This window comes from Schistocerca piceifrons, chromosome X (genome assembly GCF_021461385.2).
Source record: "Schistocerca piceifrons isolate TAMUIC-IGC-003096 chromosome X, iqSchPice1.1, whole genome shotgun sequence".
Taxonomy (NCBI): domain Eukaryota; kingdom Metazoa; phylum Arthropoda; class Insecta; order Orthoptera; family Acrididae; genus Schistocerca; species Schistocerca piceifrons.
This window is the reverse complement of record NC_060149.1, coordinates 287,165,724-287,187,503: the sequence shown is the minus strand read 5'-3', so window position 1 is coordinate 287,187,503 and position 21,780 is coordinate 287,165,724.

Genomic DNA, 21,780 nt, shown 5'->3' with positions numbered 1-21,780 from the left:
AGGTGAACCAAATGTAAGGGATATGACGTTTGTGCGTGTAAAATAACGTTAGCGTCTGAAACAGACTTACTTCATCTTTATGTAAGATGATGAAACTGCGAAAGTTTAAATAATAAGGATCCTAGCTGGACAGTATGAATACAAAAAACATTGTTTCCAATAAAGTAAAAAGCGTCTGGTCACATTAACTAGAGAATATCTTTTTGAACGTGACATGTATGAACAGTGATTGTAAATGTAAGCGCATGTAAGCAGCAAGGAAAACACAGTAATATTTTCTTTCTGATCGGTGAAGTGAAATTTTGTGATTTGGTTTTTATATGAGTGGGCCATCGAGTTATTTTACAAATAAATTAAAATGTTCTTTTGGGGTAGATTCGACCCAGCGAGCTATGGACATTATGTTGTAAAATTCGACGGACTTCCGCTGTAACGACTGAGCTCACGAATAATTGATATGTAGGTGGGTAAAACGATAGTTTTCAGTAGGGATTTAATTTCATTGATTGACGCTATCCTTCGTTGTAACAGTGGGAGAACATATCTCGGAGGTAAATTAATGTTAACTTCACATTTTTAATTAAGTTAGTGAACTTGTGCGTCGACGTGGTGGCAATTTTCCGGGACAGTGCAACCACATTTTACGCGTCTTCTCATTCTCTGGAACACTCAAAAACAACTTTTCGGGAATTTTTATGGGTCTAATTGTACACTACGGTACTAAACACCATTTGTAACACATTGTCCGAAACGTAAATCCCAAAACAAGACATCACTGTGAATTAGCATTATGGCAGGAGGAGCAGCGAGCTAGCCAGTGACACAACAGGCATCACATGACCCGAATGGAGCGTTTTAGCCGGCTTTCAGATTATTTGAATTTCATTTCCGTTTTTATAGAAGAATACTGAAATCCAAGTGGAGAAAAAGCATGTTGGGAACATAAAATGACATAATCAATCATTTAAGACAATTTCCATAAAATAGTCAAATATCCTATTCTTAATGTTTCATACACTGACCAGTAAGATAAGCCCATTAAATTCTTGACCAAAATAATACGAATAACCTCGCAAATTAGAAAAAAAAATTAGAGAATATTTTATTATTTATCTCAAAGTCATGAGGCCGTATTTGGTTTTCAAGTTGAAGAACACTATCTCTGAAAACGTTCTCAACCGCCAGTGCGTTTATGATTTTTGCGATATATCGTTGATGTGCTAGTGTGTCTGACTTTGCAGAGTTGTAGAGAGGGTGTACGCTCAGAATCCGTTCAGGTTGAGGCATCCGTGACAACAGTAACAAATCTATTACGGGTATGAAGAAATACTGTGTGTATTGTTAGGAAAGCATATTCAGCTCATGGAAAACACTTCGTCTGGTAAAAATGATAGAGGAGAAAACACTAAATATGTTGATAGAGACAGAAGTGGATTTATATCTCTAATACTAAGAATAGGTCCTTGAAACTACTCGTAACTCATGAGAATAATCTAAGTATAGAGAACACATTGTCAGCGGAACCAGTGTGGCAGGAGCTGGAAAAAAAACTATTTCTGGTAAAAGAAGAAGAGAGGAAAGGTTAGGGTTAATGTCCCGTCGACTACGAGCTCATTAGAGGCAAGGCAAAAAACCGACGGGGCAAAGGACGGGAAGAAAATCGACTATGTCCTAATCATAGGAATCGCTCTGGCGTCTGCCTTCAGCGATTTAGGGATCCATGGAGGAGCTACATCTACATGCCCGGACACGGATATAAACCGTTGTCCTTCCGAATACGAGTTTACTACGCTCTATATTTCTGACAGATCTTCCATTGTTGAATATTATGTGAATCATATGAATGAAAGAAACAGTTGTATTGGTGCAAATGGTTCAATACTCACAACTTCGTTCACTGGAATTATGTAATGTAGCCCATACAAGGTGATGTAGTTACTTATTTAAAACGGTTACATCTAAATACATACCTTGGAAATCGGTATTACCAATATAATGTGTTCGTTCGATTTAATATAACTAACATATCCCTAAACATATATACGATGTGACACGCTCCAGATGTCCACTGCTAATATTGTAATCGGATACCATGTTGTACTTTCGATTTGTGATAGATATTACCTGGAATTTGTGAACGTTTAAAGGTAGCTGCCACTCTTTACATCAAGTAGAAATAATATACATCAGTCTCAACTGCTGAACATCTTATAAAGACGATACTTTCCTGTAGATACTATACAGTCTAGTCAGCTTAATTTGACCACCACTTGTGTTCGACATCAAAGTGTAGTAACCAATCACAGATTGCAGGTGGCAGCACTATCAATGGGATGGGGTGGTGGTATGGTGGTATGTAAAGCGAAACGGGGGGAGGGGGGGGGGCGAAAAAAACTGCAGCAGTTGCGAAACGAGTAATGGTATTAAAATAAAAAGTGATTGAAGTAGTGTGCCAATAATTTTATATCATCTAATCTATTGCAGCTTTCATTACGGATGATATATTTGAAAAAATAGTAGTTTTCCGTGGAATCCAATGACCCGTCATCAAGGCTTTATAATCAGAATTAAAAATTAAATCAGAAACTGAAAATAAATTATATCCTTGCGTGAAGACTTACAAACTCATCATTGCCCAGAAAAGCTGTTGTTTAAATGGCTCTAAGCTCTATGGGACTTAACATCTGAGGTCATCAGTCCCCTAGACTTAGAACTACTTAAACCTAACTAACCGAAGGGCATCGCACACAGCCATGCACAAGGCAGGATTCGAACTTGCGACCGTAGCAGCAGCGCGGTTTCGGACTGAAGCGCCTAGAACCGCTCGGCCACAATTTCCGGCAAAGCTGTTGTTGCTCGAGGGATTCACTACAATCTTTTGAGAACGAAAATAAAAAAACAATGATGTAAAAGATGAAGTGTAAAGCAAAAGATGATCATTTTATTATTAATTTGGAGTCCATCAACCCTCATTGTCCAGAAAGTCGAGGAGTTTTCGAATGATGGAGAAGACGATGAAACTACAAATATGCCAATGAACCATCCCTGCGTTTGCGTGAAGTGGTTTAGAGAGATCACCAAAAACCTAAATCACGGATACTGGTCGGGGATTTGGACCGTCGTCCTCCCCAACGCAAAGTCTAATGTGCTAAGCACGGCGCTACCTCGGTCGATGGTGTTTTTAGTACTAGCAACTGAGAGACTGGAGTCCCACGAACCAGTAATGCGATCTCCATTGACCTCAGATAAGTGAGGAAAAATTCGAAAAGATGTTTTTCGCGTTATCTATTTCCTCCTCTTTACATAGCTCTTAACGTAATACTAGAAGATATCTCTCGCTGAAATGTCAGAAGTGATGAGCGCGCTGATGTCTCGTTTATTCACAAATGCGAATAGAAAGCAAGGCTGAACATATTTTCTGCTCTAGCCAGTTGTTGGCGAAAGATACTTTTGATTGTGACTGTACAGTGTCGCTTAGACAATGGCCAGGAGGTCGTAAGCTTCTTGGTGGCCATAACGCCGTATACTTTAATACAAAATCGCAGATAAAATGATCTGCATAAGATACATCGCATTTAAAGCACACAAACTCGCGCATTGACTCCTCGGACATGTGCGGTCTAAGAACGGTAAGATTCATTATGACGTTTAATGTGCTGACAGTAATTTAGTTGGGTATACCTGAATACGGAGATTCTTCCTTAATAAGTCACAAATTTTTGAGGAGAAGTATACAGACATCATTACGGGAGACAGAGTCTTATAAAAAAGCCCAGTTTTGTCCAGGATAAGAACAAAGAACGTAGAATTTGTTCTTAATTTATCGGGAACGAAGAAATATGTTGCCCGAGACGACAGAACTTTTGTCTCAGTCCACAGCACGTTCATTCTAAACTGGAAATGACAGGGTGATTGTGATATTGTTAACTTTCTTTATTTTTGCACGAAATACTCAGGCTGTATCGGAAATAGTAATCCTAGCTTACGTTTTTATGTAATTAGGCTGGCCTTTTGTGTCCATAACACATGTTCCAAAGAAAAAACAGTATTTTATAGTTACAGCAAAGCTCATTTTTCAAATGCAGAGATAATCTCATTACCCTGAATTCAACTAAACATATAAAAGTTATTAGAATTGTTGCGTTCTAAATGTAAGGTAGGAAGAAAGAGACAGACCTCGAATAACAGCTGTAATAGTTCTCCTGCCGACCGGTGTGGCCGAGCGGTTCTAGGCGCTTCAGTCTGGAACCGCGCGACCGCTACGGTCGCAGGTTCGAATCCTGCATCGGGCAGGGATGTGTGTGATGTCCTAAGGTTAGTTGGGTTTATGTAGTTCTACGTTCTAGGGGACTGATGCTCTCGGTGTTAAGTCCCATAGTGCTCAGTTCCATTTGAACTATTTTTGAATAGTTCTCCTAAAATAATTAAAATTGCGGCATATCTTTGGCGTTTGTAACTTTTTTTATAATTTTTTATGGAACCTAGTAGAATTATGCTGTGGGAACATTACGGGTGTCGCAAACGTTAGATGCAACTTCCTTTGCACCACTTTCGCAGGACATTTTAAGTATCCCCTCCTCATGCTCAGATTGATTTTATGTCTCTAAAAATCGATTCCTATCAACTATTGTTCTATACCGCTAGAGTATTATTGCAAACTGATCACGGATTACACAAAGAACTCATGAAGGAAAGAGCAATGTTTTATTAGACTATAGAAATAACCACTTGAAGCAGAAAGTTCGCACAGATATATTCTGTACTCCAAGTGTTTCTTAAGGCAGTTATTTATTATAATTATTAATTATTTCGTTAGTTGAAGAATTAGAGGAAGTTCCGTTGGCCACACGGAATGCAGTGTATTTCTAGCATGACAGGAGCCTCTCCATATTGGAGCTTACACGTGGGGCGAGATCTCAGTTAAATAGTAAACAAAGAAGTTGGCATAATCAGTCGTAAGAGGTTTGAAATCATTTATTACCGCTGCCGGCTTAGTGTGTAATTTCTTCGTTAGCTGCTATGTTCTTCCGTATTGATATAATACTGAAGTTGTAATATATGCTTTCGTTACACGAGTCTTCAAGACTTTAATATTTGCACTGAAGATGGTCACACAGTAACTGAAATCGATTTGCTGTAATAAATGATTTCAAACTTCTTACGACGGATGCTGCCAATTTTCTTGTTTATAGTACTAATATTGAGGTCGCTGAGGACATGGTGCCCCATGGAATCCAATCTTAAGGTCTCAGCTGTATTTTCCCTAATTTGTGGACTGGTCGTGGTAGTGCAGTTATTAAGTTCTCCATCATCTGCAGTAACAAAGAGAAAAAATTGGAAATTTGTGGTACGTTCTATGGGACCAAACTGCTGAGGTCATCGGTCCCTACAGCAAGACGAGTACAGTTGTATATCAACCGCGAAGTGGTGCAGTGGTTAGCACGCTGGACTCGCCTTCAAGAGGACGGGAGTTCAAATTCTCGTACAGCCATCCAGATTCACGTTTCCCTTGATTTCCCTAAATCGCTTCAGGAAAATGCCGGCACGGTTTCTTTGAAAGGGCACCGTCGATTTCCTTCCGTATCCTTGCAACAATCTGAGCTTGTGCTCCGTCCCTAATGACCTCGATGTCGACGGTACGTTAAACGCTAATCTTCCTTTGTATATGAACCTCCTCCAGTTTGGCTTCTGCAGCCAAAGACGTTCTTGTATATGACACCAGACTGCGTATTCTGATATTGATGTGTACTACAGAAATATTGCTGCAATGTGAAGTGTGATGGAAAAAGTTGGCGATCATTCTTCACTACCACCTGTGGAAGTCACAACGCGCATTAGGTCAGATTTTCTCCTAGGAGTGACTTTCGCTGTTAAGCAACAACAAGAAAGAGTCATCTGAACGGGCAGCACGTGTTAAGGTCGTCTGCTGCGAAGCCCCATTTGTAACCCTTCCAAGACATCCAGCTTTCAATTTTGATATCAATTGCGTCAAGATTGCCGCTTGTTCTGCAGAACAGAGCGAGCAACGCTTTAAGGTTTGCTTTCTCGGAATGGATATGGAAGTCCAACGCCGTGTCGTACACTAGCGTTTTAACAACTACCGACAATCACCAACTAGACGACAAAGTGTTTATACAGCAGACTTGCGTTCGTAAGAGGCTGAAATCCACATCTGCTCATCCAGAACTAAGTTTTCTAAACTACAGCTGGAAAATGCTAAGATGGTCTCTTCCACAAGACAACAGCCGATTCCTTGTCCTCTCTATGCTGATATTCCTTCCCTTATGATTGGTACGCCAATAGGGAGGTAAACTACACCTTTGCTTCCTATTCCAGAGTATGTTGAACTTTCAGATTTTTTAACCAGTTTCTCCCCAAAAAGTCTCGGGTCTGATACCCGGTCGGTCCAAAGGTTTTCTCTTGTCACTTCTCACCTCTTTCACTCCTGGCAATGTTTGTAAGTATGAGAAATACCAAGTTTCACTATGGTTCGAAGTCCTCGTTAAACTGTAGGTCCCCCTATAACTAGCTGGTTAAGTCGGTTCGAAAGTCGCCCGAAGGCAATGGCATACCACTTCTAATAGTGCCATGCCTAGTAAAGCACAGTGCCGTTCAAAACAATCTTCGGGTTGATGACAGCTATGAGTATATTTACCAGGGAAAATACCTATGTGCTCAGTCATCAACGATGTTATTCTATTACAACATGTTTTCCCACTATATCTGACACTATTTCTATAGCCGAGAGTAAAGGTGCACGAATTGCCTTCCACACACAATAATGCCCCTACATAGGGTGTTTCACAATTGCTGTTACAAACTTCTAAGGCTTGTAGAGGGGACTTAACAGATAAAGTTTTGATAACGAACCCATGTCTGGAAATATTCCGTTCGGATGTAAAGTAAGTTCGAGCGTCGAATAACTTTCATATCTCCCACTTCACGGTATACAAGTGTGGTGTGTCCGTGGAGCACCACAGTCAACTTTCCTAGTTGCTTACGTACTGGTTTCTCGTAGCTGTTGTTTTATCGGTCGAAAATGGTATGTGCTGTCATAACTACAACAACGACTCTTCATAGTTCGTATGTGTACCATGAACCTGGAAATTTGAGCCGGCCGTTGTGGCCGAGCGCTTCTGGGCGTTTCAGTCTGGAACCGCTCTGTTTCTACGGTCGCAGGTTCGAATCCTGCCCCGGGCATGGATGTGTGTGCTGTCCTTAGGTTAGTTAAGTTTAAATAGTTCTATGTCCAAGGGACTTATGACCTCAGATGTTAAGTCCCATAGTGCTCAGAGCCATTTGAACTATTTGGAAATTTGAAAGTGATCCGCTCTTCAAACTTATTTTACAACGGCCTAACAAAAAAAAAAAAAATAAATAAATAAAAAATAAAAAAATAAAAATAAAATAAAATTAAATTAAATTAAATTTTAAAAAAAACCAGAAGGATAGAAGGAAACGAAGTGAAACATAATAGGTTAAGAGGGTAAAGGATTTCATTTCCGTGATTGCAAAATCGAGTCAAATTTACAAAGAACTTGGCAGTATGAGCCCACTTATCAGTCTGACGTTGCACCCGCTCTGGCCTGGATAGATGCACTAATTCAGTTGGGAAGGGTGTAATAAGGCAGCATTGCCTTCAGGCCACAGATATATTCTGTTCAAATGGCTCTAAGCACTATGGGACTTAACATCTGAGGTCATCAGTCCCCTAGACTTAGAACTACGTAAACGTAACTAACCTAAGGACATCACACACATCCATGCCCGAGGCAGGATTCGAACCTGCGACCGTAGCAGCAGCGCGGTTCCGGACTGAAGCGCCTAGAACCGCTCGGTCTCAGCGGCCGGCTGTTATCTCTCATGCGACAGTATCGTGGTGCTATATTTCAAGAGGACAATTCTCATCTACACGTGGCACGTGTCTCTATGAACTGTCTGCATGATGTTCAGGTACTCCTGTGGCCAGAAAAATCTCCAGATCTGTCCAAAAATGTTCAAATATGCATGAATTCCTAAGGGACTAAACTGCTGAGGTCATCGGTCCCTAGACTGCTTAAACACTGCTTAAACTAACTTATGCTAAGAACAACACACACACCCATGCCCGAGGGACTACTCGAACCTCCGGCGGGAGGGACCGCGCAATCCGTGAGATAGCGCCTCAAACCGCGTGGCCACTCCGCGTGGCTGATCTGTCCCCGACAGACATGTGGGACCAGGTCCGAAGTCAAGTCTGACCAAGCGCCAATATACAGGATATCAACGACCAATTAAACAGTTGTGGGCCAACTTGCCTCAAGGGAGGATACAACGTCCGTATTACATCCTTCCCAACCGAATCAGTGCACGTATCCAGGCCAGAGCGGGTGCAACGTCATACTGATAAGTGAGCTCATAGTGCCGAGTTATTTGCAAATTTGACTCGATTTCGTAATCACTGAAAGAACATCACATACCGTCACAACTTGTGAGGTTTCATTTCGTTTCCCGCCGAGCGGTCTAAGGCACTGCAGTCATGGACTGTGCGGCTGGTTCCGGCGGAGGTTCGAGTCCCTCTCGGGCATGGGTGTGTGTTTGTCCTTAGGATAATTTAGGTTAAGTAGTGTGTAAGCTTAGGGACTGATGACCTTAGCAGTTAAGTCCCATAATATTTCACACACATACATACATTTCGTTTCCTCCTTCTCTTCTGGGTGCTTCACTCTTTCTATCAGGCAGTGAATCACCAAACTTTAGGTTTAGTTTCCTGGAAACGTGATTCTGAATCAGTTAAAGTGGGAATACATTTGCTCTCTTGTGTTTGGCTCCAGACACTCATCTTTAGCGACCAAACGATTGTGAACGAAGTACGAATATCGTAGCTATTAGTGAAATCACTAATGGCTATGAGAAACGATATTTGACTGATTGGTTGCTATCAGACTACAAATCCCAAATTTTGGGGGTTCAGTCACCAGTCGTTCCTGGCGTGTTGAATCATTTGTCGCTTCTTTCGCCTCTGGCAATTACGTGTACACATGCAAAACGCCAAGATGCAATGTGGTTCGGAGTCAACGTGAAGCTGTAGTTCTGTCTATATCTGGCCTCATTAGTCCATTCGCAGATAGGCGGAAGACGGGGGAATATCTCTCCGATAGCATCATTCCTAGTAGAAAATTAATGCATTCAAACTATCCTTCGGTTTGGGGACAATTTTACTTAACGCAAGTTTTGGTTGCAAGTACCCTAAATGGACGCATTAGCCGGCCGTGTGGTCATGCGGTTCTAGGCGCTACAGTCTGGAACCGCGCGGCCGCTACGGTCGCAGGTTCGAATCCTGCCTCGGGCACGGATGTGTGTGATGTCCTTAGGTTAGTTAGGTTTAAGTAGTTCTAAGTTCTAGGGGACTGATGTCCTAACATGTTGAGTCCCATAGTGCTCAGAGCCATTTGAACCATTTTTTTTTTTTTTTTTGGACGCATTAATAAAGCTCTTCCAATTTCGACTGCATCAAAAATTAAGTGTCCGTTACTTCCATCTGAGCCGGCCGGTGTGGCCGTGTGGTTCTAGGCGCTTCAGCCTGGAACCGCGTGACCGCTACGGTCGCAGGTTCGAATCCTGCCTCGGGCATGGATGTGTGTGATATCCTTATGTTAGTTAGGTTTAAGTAGTTCTAAGTTCTAGGGGTCTGATGACCACAGATGTTAATTCCCATAGTGCTCAGAGCCATTTGAACCACTTCTATCTCAAGAGCAGTGTACTGCCCCATGCCTCCCCCATACGGTGTCCAATGACGCCTTCGGGAGAGGATGACACTGCGGTCGGTCGGTATCGATGACGCAGACGGAGCTTGTGGAGTTACTTCCGTTTGTCTATTCTATTTCCGTAGATACACATTACAAAGCAGAAAACACAGATAAACTGTCCAATCACATTAATGTGATCACCTGTGAAAAGCCTGAATAACCACCTTTTCAAGAGCGAGATATGCAGGAAGAGAGTCGATGAGATTCTGGAATTTATCGACAAGCATGTGGGGCCATGAAAACTCCAGTGCTATGGCCTGCTGCGCTAGGTTTCTCGTCTGAGGATCCATGGCGTGAACAGCCCGATCAAGGTCGTCCCACAGATCCTCTGTTGGGCTTAAATCCGGGTTGATGACCGTATGATAAACTCATACTGGTGCTCTTCAAACCACACACGTACACTCCGAGCTGTGTGACATACTGTATTGTCCTGCTGGTAGATGCAATCGTGACGAGTTAAAACAAACTGGATGTACGAGTGGCCATGGGACTCAAGGATAGATGCATACTCTTGTTGATCCATTATGCCTTCCAGAATGACAAGATCGTCTAGGGAATGCCACAAAAACATTCACCAGACCATAATGCTCTCTCCTGATTGGAGGGTGTTTCCTTTCAGAAGTTTCACACCGTACATGCCAACAGCCATCTGTCCCGTGTAGCATAATACGTGATTCATCTGGAACGGCCACCTGTCGCCACTCAGTGGACATTAAGTTGTGGTATTGGCGTGCAGATTCTAACCTTCATCGCCGATGAACAGCTGTTGGCATGGGTGCATGAACCAGGCGCCTGATGCGGAGACTCATACGCAACAATGTTTGCTGAACAGTCATTAAGGAGGCACTGTCGATAGCCCCTTGGTTCATCTAGCGAACAGCTGCTCAACAGTTGCACGATAATTCGCCCGTACACATCTCCGTAGCCTGAAGCCTTCGTCCACCTATATCGCCAATGTACGGACCGTGGTGCACCACAGTTGCCTTGGCGCCGGTCTGGGTAGTGCCCTTTGGTCATGCACGACGTACTTAACAAACTTAGCCATTTCGGAAATGCTTTCACTTTTGGCGTGAAAGCCGATGATCATGCCATTTTGAACGTCAGGTAAATCCCTCCGTTTCCGGATTACAGCAACTAGTCGGATGCCAGCATCATCAGGTAAAGGACGATGCTTGTACAAGGTCGACTTAGCTTGTGACATAGACATGTGTTGTCTATGCGACAGACAGCGCCTTTGCACGGAGGTTATGTCTCGTCCTGCACTGACTGAGAAACGTTAGCGTTATTTGCAACATTGAAATGATTTGTACACTGTCGCACACATATGTGGAAGCAGTACATATCTCGGTGAATATATTTCCTGTAAGTGACGATGGTCGAAGTAGAAAGGATATAAAGTGTAGACTGGCAATGGCAAGGAAAGCGTTTCTGAAGAAGAGAAATTTGTTAACATCGAGTATAGATTTAAGTGTCAGGAGGTCGTTTCTGAAAGTATTAGTATGGAGTGTAGCCATGTATGGAAGTGAAACATGGACGATAAATAGTTTGGACAAGAAGAGACTAGAAGTTTTCGAAATGTGGTGCTACAGAAGAATGCTGAAGATTAGATGGGTAGATCACATAACTAATGAGGACGTATTGAATAGAATTGGGGAGAAGAGGAGCTTGTGACACAACTTGACAAGAAGAAGGGACCGGTTGGTAGGACATGTTCTGAGGCATCAAGGGATCACAAATTTAGCATTGTAGGGCAGCGTGGAGGGTAAAAATCGTAGAGGGAGACCAATAGGTGAATACACTAAGCAGATTCAGAAGGATGTAGGTTGCAGTAAGTACTGGGAGATGAAGAAGCTTGCACAGGATAGAGTAGCATGGAGAGCTGCATCAAACCAGTCCCAGGACTGAAGACCACAGCAACAACAACAAGCGTACACCATGTGTTTGCCACTACTTTTCACTGTCACAATACATTAAAAAATGATGGTGTTTACTTTCTCATGTCCTTCCCAATGAACTGGATGTTATTGTGGATGCTGTTGAACACCCGAAGGTTGGGCTGGATGAAAAATGTCAGACTGGAGTGGAAACTATCAGGAAGATAGATGTAGCCAACGAAACTAGCCTTCACTTAAAAACAACTAGTTGCAGGGGCTGTCGTTGCCTGGGACTTCAAATATGTGCCACACAAAGGGATTCACCCAGTGCCTTGTTGACACTCATAGCAAATGCAAGCCACATGGAAAACTGCAAATGCTTTATATCGAAGGGCATATTTGAATTACTGGGTGTCAACGGAATGCGACGAATGATTACGTCTTCACCTTTATAAAAAAGTGATTAGTTGTGCAATCCGTTGTTACATTTTGCTTTAAGTATCTCATAGTGTTTTTGAAAAATTCGTCTTCTGTTGTTTCAGCTTAGTTTTCACTGTTTCAAGTAGGGTTGTGTTTGAGCACATCAACTGTCGGAACAGTTTACGTCACAGTTCACCAAATCTCGGGTTCAGTTCAATCTTTTCATCGACCCGCGATTGTTGGGACTGTATCTACGACCTGTCTTAGCGTGTGTAAGTATTGTGCATTTTAATAATAAAGATAACTGTGAAACAGGGACTAATATATCTTCTAGGGTATATGACATATTTAACAACGGCAACTAATCAATAAACAAGAGTTTGCAATCAGGTTTCTGCCAAATTCTCGAGCTTTCGCTCGTCCCGCGATCTAATGACGTCTGATGGTACTATATATATATATATATCTATATGTGTGTGTGTGTGTGTGTGTGTGTGTGTGTGTGTGTGTGTGTGTGTGGTGTATATTAGAAATATATAACCTACATCCACCAAAATGTTGATTAGCGGCCAACAGTGTTTAGAGAATTTTGGTAACAACCTTTCCCCTTCATATATTACATACGTATATGTTTCTTCAAAGGGAAAGTGTACGAAATTTCATCAAGATCGGAATAAAACTGTAGATTTGTATGAAAGAAAAAGGGTACTCATCTTCATATATACAGGGTGAGTCACCTAACGTTACCGCTGGATATATTTCGTAAACCACATCAAATACTGACGAACCGATTCCACAGACCGAACGTGAGGAGAGGGGCTACTGTAATTGTTTAATACAAACCATACCAAAATGCACGGAAGTATGTTTTTTAACACAAACCTACGTTTTTTTAAATGGAACCACGTTAGTTTTGTTAGCACATCTGAACTTATAAACAAATACGTAATCAGTGCCGTTTGTTGCATTGTAAAATGTTAGTTACATCCGGAGATATTGTAACCTAAAGTTGACGCTTGAAACCTCCGCCGTTCTGTTGCGTGTTGTAACAAACACGGGCCACGGTCGGCGAGCAGCATCTGCAGGGACATGTTTACGATGACGACCGTGTTTACGAGTATGGCTGTAGTGCACTGTTGCGGTTTGGTCTAGCTGTCGCAGTGTCCGCATATAGCGCTTGCTGCTATTGTTATTGTTATTCTGCATTCGTCTCCGCACGCAGACCAACTGTAGTACACCGTGTTACCAGACGTCTGTGATAGTGTAGTGTGCTAGGAACTGTGACCATGGTGTATTCGAACTCTGAAAAGGCGGAGATGATACTCATCTATGGCGAGTGTCGACGAAATGCAGCTGAAGCCTGCAGGGTGTATGCAGAACGGTACCCGGACAGAGAGCATCCAACGTGCCGCACATCGCAAAACATCTACCGCCAACTGTATGCAACAGGTATGGTCGTAGCACGCAAACGGGTCTGTAACAGGCCCGTCGCAGGAGAAGCGGGTGCGCCGGCCGCGGTGGTCAAGCGGTTAAAGGCGCTAGGTCTGGAACCGCGCGGCCGCTACGGTAGCAGGTTCGAATCCTGCCTCGGGCATGGATGTGTGTGATGTCCTTAGGTTAGTTAGGTTTAAGTAGTTCTAAGTTCTAGGGGACTGATGACCTTAGAAGTTAAGTCCCATAGTGCTCAGAGCCATTTGAACCATTTTTTTTGAAGCGGGTGCAGTTGGTGTGTTAGCTGCTGTTGCCATGAACCCACACATGGGTACACGGGACATTGCGAGAGCCGGTGGACTGAGTCAAAGTAGTGTCATGCGCATACTGCACCGTCACCGCTTTCACCCGTTCCATGTGTCGCTACATCAGCAATTACATGGTGATGACTTTAATCATCGAGTGCAATTCTGTCAATGGGCATTAACAGAGAATGCGTTGCAGTTCTGTCTGTTTACCGATGAAGCGGGTTTCGCAAACCACGGGGCAGTGAATCTACGGAACATGCATTACTGGTCCGTGGACAATCCTCGCTGGCTCAGAGAGGTAGAGCGACAGCGACCGTGGACTGTAAATGTATGGTGCGGAATCATTGGCGACCACCTCATTGGTCCTCACTTCATTGCAGGGGCCCAAACAACTGCAACATACATCGCGTTTCTACAGAATGATCTGCCAACGTTGCTCGAAAATGTTCCACTGGAAACGCGTCGACGTATGTGGTATCAGCATGATGGTGCACCTGCACATTCCGCAATTAACACTAGGCTGACCTTTGACAGGATGTTCGACGGGCGTTTCATAGGACGTGGAGGACGCATAAATTGGCCAGCCCGTTCTCCTGATCTTACACCTCTGGACTTCTTTCTGTGGGGTATGTTAAAGGAGAATGTGTACGTGATGTACCTACAACCCCAGAGGATATGAAACAACGTATTGTGGCAGCCTGCGGCAACATTACACCAGATGTACTGCGGCGTGTACGACATTCATTACCCCAGAGATTGCAATTGTGTGCAGCAAATGGTGGCCACCACATTGAACATCTATTGGCCTGACATGTCGGGACACACTCTATTCCACTCCGTAATTGAAAACGGAAACCACGTGTGTACGTGTACCTCACCCCTCATGGTAATGTACATGTGCGTCAGTGAAAAAGACGAATAAAAAGGTGTTAGCATGTGGACGTAATGTGCTGTTCCAGTCTCTTCCGTACCTAAGGTCCATCACCGTTCCCTTTGGATCCCTACGTAATTCGGTGCTCTCCGATACACACGATCGAACAGCGGAGGAGTGGTACTCAAGTGTCAACTTTAGGTTACAATATCTCCGGATGTAATTAACATTTTACAATGCAACAAACGGCACTGATTATGTATTTGTTTACATGTTCAGATGTGCTAACAAAACTAACGGGTTTCCATTTTTAAAAAAACGTAGGTTTGTGTTAAAAAACATACTTCCTTGCATTTTTTATGGTTTGTATTAGCCAATTACACTAGCCCCTCTCCTCAAGTTCGGTCTGTGGAATCTATTCGTGAGTATTTGATGTGATTTACGAAATATATCCAGCGGTAATGTTAGGTGACTCACCCTGTATATCCAGGGTGAAGCATTTAAAAATGTTTATCGGAATATTTGGCGAAATACATATCGGATTGAAAAAAAGTGGAGATAAACATTGTTCACTTCAAAGAGGGACATCCATTAACATAACGCTCGACCCTCCTGCGCAGATTTAGATTCTCCGTGAAAAAAATATGTAACTTTTGTATGAAACATTAATTTCGTTTTATGATAGATGGTGCTGTAATCGGCAGACATGGAAATGAGGTGACAATTGTGGCAAAACGGTACTATCTCAAACACATACACATCCGATTAGGCAGTCGAAGTACTTTTTTGATATTTTTGATAATGTTATCGTGTGATACCTCCCACAATCCAACGAAGCACAGACCGTGGTCATGCGCTCAGACCGCGGTCAGACTGTGCATATTGGGATTGTACACATCTCCTCGCAATTGTTCCACACTGTTAACGATTGCAGAGAGGGCCGATATCATTGTCGTGTACTTTGAGACTCATAGAAATGTTGACGAAGCTCGTCGAAGGTATGCTACTCTGTTCCCCGATAGGAATGTTCCGTCTGCAACGACGTTTCGCAGTATTGTCCACCTGTTAACTGAAACGGAAAGTGTTAAACCTAGAGAAAGAGTCCGACCCCGGCCTGTGGGAAACGAAAATAACACAGTGTATGTTTTAGATGCGGTTGCTGCAAATTCTCACATTGGTTCTCACCAAATTGCGTGAGGTTCAGGAATTTTGCAAAGAAGTGTTCTATGCATAGTGCGTCCACACAAATGACAAAAATTTCGTTTATGACTGCATCAAGAAATGCATGGTGACGATTTTCACAATCGTCTGAATTTCTGCAAGTGGATACAGGAACAACTGAAAGTCAATGATAATTTCGTTTCACAGATACTTTTCTCCGATGAATCAAATTTTACGAATCGTGGTCAAGTGAATCGACATTATATGTATTATCGGCCAATGGAGAATCCTCATTGGGTAAGGCAAGTAGAACATCAACGTATATCGAGTGTCAATGTTTGGTGCGGTATTTTAGGTACACAGGTAATTGGGCCATACCTCATAGAAGGTAATCTGACATGGTCAAATATGCAGCGACATTGTGGATAATGTTTTACCCATACTAATGGATGATGTTCCACTTCAAACGAGACTGGGTATGTGGTTTCAACACGATGGTTGCCCACGACTAGCTCAAGAAGTTTTGAATTGAAACCATCCGGGTCGATGGATTGGACGAGGAGGTTCTCAAACGTGGTCCGCACGTTCACCCAATGTGATGTCTGTCGAGTTTTTCCTGTGGGGAAGGCTAAAAGAGAGAGTTTACATGGATGTACCAACAACCCCCGAAGATATGCGGTAGCGAATTCGCAGTGAATGTGAAACATTACAAAAATCAAAATGGTTCAAATGGCTCTGAGCACTATGGGACTTAACAGCTATGGTCATCAGTCCCCTAGGACTTAGAACTACTTAAACCTAACTAACCTAAGGACATCACACAACACCCAGTCATCACGAGGCAGAGAAAATCCCTGACCCCTCCGGGAATCGAACCCGGGAACCCGGGCGTGAGAAGCGAGAACGCTACCGCACGACCACGAGCTGCGGACGTGAAACATTACGGCAGAGACACTAATGCATGTCAGATTGTCTTTCAGAAACAGAGTTGCAATGCGCATTAGAAACAACGGACAACATTTCGAACGTTTGCTGCACTGAAACACTTGTGAGAGGCAAGGGTGCACACAGTATTCAAGCTCCCCGAGATAGTGAGAGACAAGGGGACTCACAGTAATCAAGTACCTCGAGATAGTGAGAGGAAATGGGACTCACAGTAATCAAGCACCCCTAGATATTGAGAGGGAAGGGGACTCACCAAAATCAAGCACCCCGAAGGAAACACATTACTACTAGGTTCACGTCTTTGTTCCTGGATAACGCTGAATGTAGTCTAAGAATGCACTGCGGGAGGGTAGTAGGTATCACATTTTCCCAAATGTTAAATAATGTACTTTGATTTTCCTAATCGGATGTGTATTTTTGTGAGATATTACCGTTTTGCAACAATTGTCACCCCATATTCATGTGTGTCGATTACAGCGCCACCTACCACAAAACAAAACAAAAAATGTTTTGTACAAAAGTTACAAATATTTTCACGGAGACTCAAAATCTACAATAAAAAATTTTGGTTCCAATTTAGTATTTCAAAGTCACCCCTCCTCCCTCCCCCGGGGGTGGTGCAGGGGGGTCGAGCGTCTAACAACCCTACCACAACAAAGGTCAGAATTTAATAACGATTGTGGTGTTGCTCACGCTGCTAAATACTGCATTTTAGGGCAACAACAGTCATATTATGTGGCAGGTGTCATTAGAGCACAGTTAATAAAGTCATTTCATCTATTTCCCACGCTGGTCTCGTCGTAAAATCATGGCTCAATCGTTGAAAATCTAGGTGGTTATGATTCCAAGCTCGGATGCAAAAAGGCCTAGGTTTTATTCTGCTATATTCAAAAGTTTTGTAGATGCGCTTCTCAAACCGTTCTTGGAGATTACACTTTTGCTGGACAATGGTGATGTAAAAAAATAATCAGCACTCCGAAATTAAGTTACACTTCCTTTTAATTGCTTTTATTGCAATATCACGCGACACACTAAACATCACTTCACAATACAAAACATACTTGAAAACATCTTCCTCACAGTCACTGTTAAAGTTCACATTTTATAAGCTGACGACAATATTCGTCTTTCCAACATAACGTCCAAGACTTGACCTTCTCAAGGTCCGACTCTCTAACAACTCAACAACTAACTAACAATCGCTTACGCGCCCAAAAATCAGAGTTACGAGTACGTCAAAGATCATAGTGACAAAAGAAAGAATACACATAAGAATAATATCATTGCAATATAAACATATCGATGTATCAAAAGTGAAATCAAATCTGAATGTTGTCTCAGAAATATGTTAAGTAGTTAACAGAAACACAGTAGAATATAGCTGGTATCGAGAGGTTCAGATGAGGTGCCGTAATGGAGGAGGAGTTTAACGTCCCGTCGACAACGAGGTCATTAGAGACGGAGCGCAAGCTCGGGTAAGGGAAGGATGAGGAAGGAAATCGGCTGTGCCCTTTCAAAGGAACCATCCCGGCATTTGCCTGAAGCGATTTAGGGAAATCACGGAAAACCTAAATCAGGATGGCCGGAGACGGTATTGAACCGTCGTCCTCCCGAAGCGAGTCCAGTGTGCTAACCACTGCGCCACCTCGCTCGGTGTGCCGTAATGGTTGCGTAATTCAAGTACCATTACAAGCGTTATGTTAATGTTGCTCGCTCTTCCATGTGGACAACGTTTATTACCACTTTTTTTTAATCTGATGCGTATTTCGCCAAATGTTCCGACAAACAGTTTTAAGTCCCTCACCCTGTAGATATACTGATCAGCCTCAACATTATGACCACCGACCTACTGTCGACACAAACCCGTCCAGGCGATAGCAGCGTCGCCTGTTGAGGACTGACTGCTAGTCAGACACAAGCATGATGCACGTGGTATCAGTGAGCGTGATGTCCGTGTGTAAAATGGGGAAGGCAGACGATCTATCTGAGTTTGTCCGAGGGCAGAATGTGATGGCCCGGGGCTCGGCACGAGCATTTCGGAAACTGCACGACTTGGCGGGCGTTCGAGGCATGCTCTGATGAGTGTCTTCAACACGTGGCGAAACCAAGATGAAATCACGTCCAAACGTCGTTCGGTTGGGAGGTCACCTCTCATTACAGATCTCGGACGTCGCAGGTTGGGCTGACTGGTAAAACAGGACAGACGGTGAACTGTGGCGGAACTAACATCAAACTTTAATGTTGGGCAGCGTACGAGTGTTTCTGAACACACAGTGCACCGAACACTCCTAACGATGGGCCTCCGCAACCGACGGCCCATGCATACGACAATGTTAACATTACGACATCGGCAACTACGCCTGAAATGGATATGTGATCATTGGCACTGGATGTAGGCACAGTGGCAGAGCATTGTATGGTCTGATGAATCCCGATATCTTCTTCATCATACCAATTGGAGGGCGTGAGTCTGTCTTCCAGGGAAGCAGTTCCTTGACACCTGTAGTGTGGGACGGAGATAAGCTGGCGGCTGCTCCATTATGCTGTGGGGAACATTCACGTGGGCGTCCATGTGTCCAGTGGAGCTCGTGCGTGGCACCATGAAGACTAAGGAGTATCGTAATACAGGTCGCAGACCACGTGCACCCCTTCATGAAGATAATGTTTCCCGACGAAAGTGGCATTTTTCAACAGGATAATGCGTCATGGCACAAGGCCAGGAGTGGTTCGAGGAACACAGGGGATAGTTTCAATTGATGTGCTTGCCCCCCACCCCCGAACTTGCCAGATGTGAATTCGATCGAACATATCTACGAAGTTATTGAACGTGGCGTCAGTGCTCATCACCGCCTCCCCTTAATTTACGGGAATTAGGTGACTTGTGTGTGCAGATGTGGCGCCAACTCTCTCCAGCGACCTACCAAGTCCTCATTACGTCCTTGCCACAACGCGTTGCCGCTGTTATCCATGCCAGAGGTGGACACACTGGCAGATCAGTGTAGATCTGTTCAACAAAATAAGAAAGAAAGCAGACTGTAATAATAAGCAAAATGATATCCTCACTGTATATATCTCACACTAGGGAAAAATTCCTCAAAAACTTGCCAACATCTTCAGGTCGTATAGCATTAGATCAGCTTTATGCGCTGGGCTACAGTTCATCCCACAAAACTGAAAACAAAGCTACAACCCTAACCATAGATGTAGCCAAGATTTAATTTGGGGAGGTTCAACAAGTGGACATTGCACTGAAGTTAAGTTTTAATAGAACGTTTTAGTGTGTGTGTATTTACATAAAAAATTTAAGTTATTATAGGTTATTTAGTCAATACATTGTAAAATTCATCATCATGCAGAAATAAGTCATTAAAAGTTTTTGTCGATGATATATCCATGTAGACGTATTTTTGTATGGCAGTAAACGTTAATTAGTCATAACAGTAAACATTTACGCATACATATCGGCAATCCCCGTCTTTCCAAAAAGTGGCATATGATCCAACAATTGTAAGTTAGTGAGCTGGGGAAGCAGCAAAATAATTGTCATGAAGAGAGGAGAAGTATTTAGAAAAGAATTTCCATCTTGCTCAAAGCTGACAACACACTCACAGTTTGCACCTCGTTGACCCATTGATAAGGAAATAACTTTAATGTTTTATGTATCGCCGTCATTAGAGGCGAAGCTTTGTTCGGATTTTTGAATGTTGGAGAAGGAGGAAGCGGCCGTGGCATTTTCAAGGAGCCATGTTCGGCATTCGCCTAGAGTGAACTAAGAAACAATGGAAAACGTTATCTAGATGGCTTACTCTGGGGTTGAACTCGGGCCTCTCGAATGTGGGTCTACTGCATTAGGCACCAGGCTGAGTGCTATGGTATGAATTATAGACGAAAATTATAAGGTTTCTTGAAAACACAGAAGAGGAACGTTTATGTTCAAATGTGATAATTATTAATAGTAATGAACATAAAATCAAATTAAATATGTTGTAACTATGTTAGATCGGTAAGATTGGCAATGGGCAGCTACTGCATGAATTTTACCGACTTTTGTCGACACATAGGCCTACTGATTTCAACTATAGCTCGTAAAAATTTTCTTGAGAGTTTCGCCCCTCTTCTAGTCGGTAGAAGTCGTACGTCGTCATGCCATTTGTCTTCTGTTTGAGGTCCCTGTCAACTTAAGTAATCAACTGAACAGTTGTGTTAGAACAGGATTACTTTAATTTCTTCCTCATTACTACAAATAAGCACGACATTTGAATGTGAACGTATGTACGCTGAAGCGCAAAAGAAACTGGTATAGGCGTGCGCGTTCAAATACAGACATATGTAAACAGACAGAATACTATCATATTTCGATATGTCTTCCAACAATAAAGAAACGTTGCTCACTGGACGGTCATTGTTATTTTATTATTACCCATTTCATCTCCAGCAACCATTCTAGTTTAAGAACTGTTTACTGCAAAACCATTTTCAGATTCGATAGCTTTTGAATATAATGACCGAGCGAGGCGCGCAGTGGTTAGGACACTGCACTCGCATTCAAAATGGTTCAAATGGCTCTGAGCACTATGGGACTTAACTTCTGAGGTCATCAATTAGAACTACTTAAACCTAAGGACATCACACACATCCATGCCCGAGGCAGGATTCGAACCTGCGACCGTAGCGGTCGCGCGGTGTCTGACTGTAGCGCCTAGAACCGCTCGGCCACTCCGGCCGGCGCACTCGCATTCGGGAGGAGGACGGTTCAGACGCGCTTCCGGTCATTCCTGATTTAGGTTTTCCAAAATCGCTTCAGGCAAATGCCGTGATGGTTCCCTTGAAAGGGCATCACCGATTTCCTTCCTCATACTTCCCTAAACCGAGCTTGTACTCCGTCTCTAATGACTTCGTCCTTGACGGGACGTTAAACACTAATCTCCTCCTCCTCCTCCTCTTACCGAATTGGTTTGAGGGACAGAGGAAGAACGAGAAGT